We start from the raw sequence: 6,000 nt of genomic DNA, 5'->3' as shown, positions 1-6,000 counted from the left end.
ATGTTGCACTACTGCCAATCCATACACAATATTCTTACTGCATTACGATTGATATTATTAGTACTTTTTTTGGTAACACTTTATTTTAAGGTGATGTAGTTACACATTACTACATGTACTTACTATAGTAATAACAGTAAATTATGCATGATTACAAGTAACTAACCCTAAACCAAGCTCTAACCCTAACTCTATAGTATGTACATGTAGTTTATTAATATTACTCAGTACTTATTTGAGTATGTACAATGTAACTATGTCACCTTAAAATAAAGTGTAACTCTTTTTTTTTTTTTTTTTTTGCTATTTCTTATCATAAGGAATTGATCAGTGTTGGTGCTTCATATACAGATTAGTACACAGATGGTGCACTTATGGTAACACTTTAGAATACTGTTCTGTCATTAAAGGGTTAGTTCACCCAAAAATGAAAATTTCTGTCATTAATTACTCACCCTCATGTCGTTCCACACCCATAAGACTTTCATTCATCTTTGGAACACAAGTTAAGATATTTTAGATAAAATCCGATGGCTCAGTGAGGCCTCCGTTGACAGCAAGATAATTAACACTTTCAGAAGCCAAGAAAGCTAATAAAGATGTATTTAAAACAGTTTGTGTGATTACAGTAGTTCAACCTCAATGTTATGAAGCAACAAGAATAGTTTTTGTGCGCCAAAAAACAAAATAACGACTTTATTCAACAATATCTAGTGATGGGCGATTTCAAAACACTTTACACAAAACAGCTTTACGAATCTTTTGTTTTGAATCAGTGGTTTGGAGTGTGTATCAAACTGCCAAAGTCACGCCCCCCCAGTGGTGAACCATTGAAATTTTGAAACACTTATGACGTAACGAAGTCTCGTTTAATGAAATCATGTGACTTTGGCAGTTTGATACGCGCTCCGAACCACTGATTCAAAACAAAAGATTCATAAAGTTTTGAAGCTTCATGAAGCAGTGTTTTGAAATCGCCCATTACTAGATATTGTTAAATAAAGTTATTTTGTTTTTTGGTGCACAAAAAGTATTCTTGTTGCTTCATAACATTAAGGGCCCTATCATATACCTGGCGCAATGCGGCGCCAGGCGCGACGGGAGTGTTTTTTGGTAGTTTCAGCCTGGCGCAGTTATCATTTTCACGTCCTGTGCCACATTGTTTAAATAGCAAATGCATTTGCACCCATTTGTGCGCCCATGGGTGTGCTGGTCTGAAAACGAAGTGTGCTCAGGCGCATTGTCGGCGCGTTGCTATTTTGAGGCAACTGAAATTTGACCAGCAAAAACCTGGTTTAAATTCAATGACGCAATATTTGTTATTTAAAGAGCGCATTAGTAATATGCACCTATATGCGGGTGCACAATGCTTGATGCTGCTTATTGCACGCACAGGGGTGCGCAGCAGCACACAAACATGCCAAATATTAAAAAGAAAAGGATTACAATGTAAAAAGATTATTATTGTGTGCATAAAGATAAAAATGCTTCGGTGGAATCCGGCGTGTCCCGTAGGTGGTCTGCTCACGCGCTTTAACCTTGTGCACGAGCAGATCCGTTTCCTCTTTTAGACAATATGGCTTCCATTCATTTGACCGTTTTATCATTTAACTATTTAGCTACTGTTTAATTACTGATTATTTTTGTAATTTTACATACATTTGTTTGTAATTTAAGAAAACAGAAAAAATACTGTATAAAAAATACAGTAAATTTTCTGTAAAAAATATGTGAATTACTATAATTTTTCATTAATGTCATAATACATAAAATAACAGCCGAGTTGTTACTTTACATATGTTGTTTGTAATTTTACAGAGTTTTGAGTATAATTTCAAATAAAAGAAAATGACCGTAAAAAAAAATCACAGTTATTTTCCGTAAAAATTAGGATTTTTTTTTTTACAGTGTATCCAAAACCTTATAAAAACCTCAAAAGCTTAATGATTTCAGTCATTACTAGAGAGTTGTCATGTTTTTCACTTTAGAATACTGATCCAAATAATTAGTAATTCCTTCTGAAGGATTTGGTAATACTTGAGTCATTATTAGTGGGTTACCATGACCTTCACTTTAGAATTAATTATACATTATGCATAATTCACATTAATTATAAACCTTTATATAGTAGTTCCTACTAGTCCTAGTAGTAAGTTTTCTTCTGCCAACATACACGTCACAATATTTAAATATTTAAATAAGCATTTAGTATTTGAGTAAGAATTGCAGGAGGACATGTATGAGTATTGTAGTTCTAGATGCTATGTCATGCTTATCAGGGACATACAGAGTGCAACAAAGTTTACTTTCAGTTCACCCTGAGATTTGTTTTAAGGGCCAACATAAACTTTACTATTGGCTGTTGTCAAGTGCAAGTATTGCATTCTGTTGGTTGTGCACAATACTAAAGCAACCAGACTATATTGTATAGTTAGTACATTGTATAAAATGTTGCTGTGATACATAGTACTATATACCATGAATTCCAAAGCCATACAATTATTAATATGACATCCAGCACACCAGCAAATGCAGTTATTCTCTTTTTTAGTTCATCATTAAACATTGTGTTGGATGTGTGAAAGACAACATACTGTATTTCAAGGCCAGACACACATGAGAGTTTCCTTCGCTGCTTTTCTGCACAGCTTCAAATGAGCCAGTGTCATTAAGGAGTTACTCACTCTCTTTGTCAGCTGCACATTGCCTGGAGCGCAAAAGAAGAAGATCAAGAAAGACTCTTGTAAAAAAAGTCCTTTTATTTCATTATTTTTGGGAGGGGATCCTTAGTTCTTGTACTTTCGGCTGGCCTTAGGATTTCATTAGACAGTAGTCTGGCCTCTAGTAGATCTTGCATAACTTTTGTTATCAATGTAAGAGGAGACAAAGACAAGTAGGAGAAACTTAATTATACCAGGACAGCTTATCTCATTAAAGGGAAGGTTGATCCAAAAAAATAAGAATTCTGTCTTCAATTTATACTCAACTTCATGTTGTTCCAAACCTGTATGACTTTCTTTATTCTGTGAAAAGAAGAGTTTATAAATCTGTTGTTAACAAAAGACTTTACGGTCTCCTTGTGGTTATCTGGTTAAAGGGTTAGTTTACCCAAAAATGAAATTTCTGTCATTAATTACTCACCCTCATGTCGTTCCAAACCCGTAAGACCTTCGTTCGTCTTCGGAACGTAAATTGAGATATTTTTTGATGAAATCTGAAGGTTTCTGAACCACACATAGGCAGCAATGTCATTGCACATTTGAGGTCCAGAAAGATATCATTAAAATAGTCTATAGTGGTTCAACATTAATGTTATGAAGTGACGAGAATACTTTTTGTGTGCAAAAACAAAAATATTGGCTTTATTCAACAATTTTTTCACTACCCTGTTAGTCTCCGCAGTGCAGCGCTTCCATGTTTACACTCGAATGCCGACTCAGGATTGGCCGACGCTGTTCATGTGAGCAGCAATACGCGTGCGTGTGACGCTGACGCAGGAGCCGGCCAATACAGAGTCGGCATTCTAATAATACAGTCATATTGAATGGGAAAACAACAGATTTTCCTTTTTTTTTTGTCCTTAGTCGATCATGTACATAATACAGGTTTGGAACAACATGAAGTTAAGGAATGATTACAGAATTTAAATTTTTTGGGTAAACTGTTTCTTTATTGTTTGGTGGTGAATTGTAGATGCAAACACAGAAAAGGTATATTAGAAAAATTTGATATTTTAGTGTTTCAGTCACAATAAAAGAGATATTCTTCAAAATGACTCATTGCTCTGGATTGTGTCAGGATTCTCTTACTTCTTCAAACCTCCCGTTGGCCTGAGTAACAAATCACATCTTTATTCCTCAAGTAGGAAACGGATTTCAGCATTACAACCCACAGAGCGATTTCCTTTGAAAAATAATTACTATTCATTAAAGTGTCCTGTCAGATTCTCTTCTACCCTTCTTCTTTTCTTCTCCCTCACAGGATGTCCTTCAGGACTCCCGGTGGCTGTCATTCTGTCAACCCCCAACCATCTTATCGATTCACACATCTCTGCTGAAGCTGAGGAAGCTGGCGTGCCAATTCCTCCCGTTCCTCTACCAGTGTCGACCTTTTCATTTCTTTAAAACCCCCGTTTTAGAGAGAACAAATAAACTAGGCTGGTGTATCCACCCTCAATGCCCATGGAAACCTGTCTTGTTAACTTTCTTCCTGTTCTCTGTTGTGCTAAACCGGTTTGTGGTGTCTCTTTATCTGCCTTTGAATCCTCAAACATACACTGGAGGAGAATCAGGAAGAATTTATTTGCTCTGCGGTGTGGTGTGTTGAAGTCAGATTATTTTTTGAACTCCCTGACTTGCTTATCTTCCTGCTTCCTCACAGGATTTCTGTTCCAGCAGGGACATATGGAGTCACTAGGAAGGAGTGACTGAAGTCAAAATGGCCTCTCTCGTAAACATACAACCACAGCAGTTTTGTCCCCCTATATTTAATTTCCAGTTTGTAGTCCTAAAGCCTGCAAGAGAATTATCATAGTTGTTTTTTATTAGTAAAATAGTATAGTAAACAAATAATGTTAATAGGTGATTCTCTACAGAAATTTTTTTTTTTAGTTATACTGGTTGAAAGTCTCATATCCTGATAGCAATCACTATGCTAAACGGTCTAAATGTAAATATCTTTAAATACCTTTGTGCAACCTGTTCGCACAGACATCATACGTCATCAGCGCATTTTATGCTATGCCAAGTCTATGTAGACAGACTTCAGTCACGGAGCACCGCAAACAAACAGCAGCCACCATTTATAGTTCCTACCGAATCAAAACAACGAGCTTATGCTGCGTTCACACCATAACTACCATAATTAATAGATGGCAACCCGTGACGTTCTAACCGGAGCTGTTCAGTTAGTATCAACAGCGAAATGAATCTGCAGCAGTCAAGTACAAGCTCTCTAAGTTGTTTACATTCATTATTATTGTAATGTTATGTGCTTTGAGACATGAGGTAGTTTAACGCCGTCTCTTGTGATGCTTTGCCGAGAGCAGCTGTGTGTGTGTGCGTCATGTGTTTTGGAAGAGGCGTGGCTTTGGACCGCGATTTGCAGGGAGGGTGGGATTGTATGCTTTCAATGCTAGCAGATCACCTACTGCACCTTTAACTTGCAGGGTTGTGCAAAATTCAGAACTGAACAACTGGATCCCTTTCACTTCATGAGTTTGATGTGACAGAGTGCAATTTGGTTTTAATTTTCAACACCACACAGAAAGTGAAGAACTGGATCACTAGGAATGAATTTACTAAATTGCATTGAATTTACTGAATTACAGTTAGAAGAAATTCAACAAATGATTGCATTCTCAAAAACTAAATGTCAAAAGTCAACCGTTTTCTTAAATGTTTAAAAACATTCAAGGTTTGTCTTGAGAAATTTTCTTTTTCTTGTTAAAACGTTCTTGTTAAACATTCATGTTCATGCGCACGGGTTCCCTCGATCGAAAGCCTATGCATTTTTCCCATAGACTTTTGGAAAATCGCAAAAAATAAGTTTTGTGTTTAACAAAGGGTTATGACACTTACACGTTTTGTCTATCAAGATAATCTTTACAAGTTAACACTACATTTATACATTTTGAAGCCTAAATAAAGTCATCAGATATAAAAAGCTAACAGTAGGCTATAAACGGACTATAACACACCATGGTCGCGGATCAACGTCACCACCATTAAGCTTCCTCAAACTTTATTTAGAAAACAACTTTATTTAAAAACATGCTCGCTGATTATGATCTGCGCTGTGTATGAATATCCACTTTTTCATGAGAAATACTGTCCAAATGTCCTGTTTGTCATGATGACGTCTAAAGTCCCCGCCAAAGTAGTCCCTTTTAGCAATTTGTTAGCAACCGCCGTTTTTAAGACACAATAAAAGTTTTAAAAAATCACAGGCGGGTTATAACTGGTGTGTTTTATGTCATAGATCAAAACGTGAAAATATTTA

This window comes from Ctenopharyngodon idella, chromosome 2 (assembly GCF_019924925.1).
Source record: "Ctenopharyngodon idella isolate HZGC_01 chromosome 2, HZGC01, whole genome shotgun sequence".
Taxonomy (NCBI): Eukaryota; Metazoa; Chordata; class Actinopteri; order Cypriniformes; family Xenocyprididae; genus Ctenopharyngodon; species Ctenopharyngodon idella.
Note: the sequence above shows the minus strand (reverse complement) of the source record.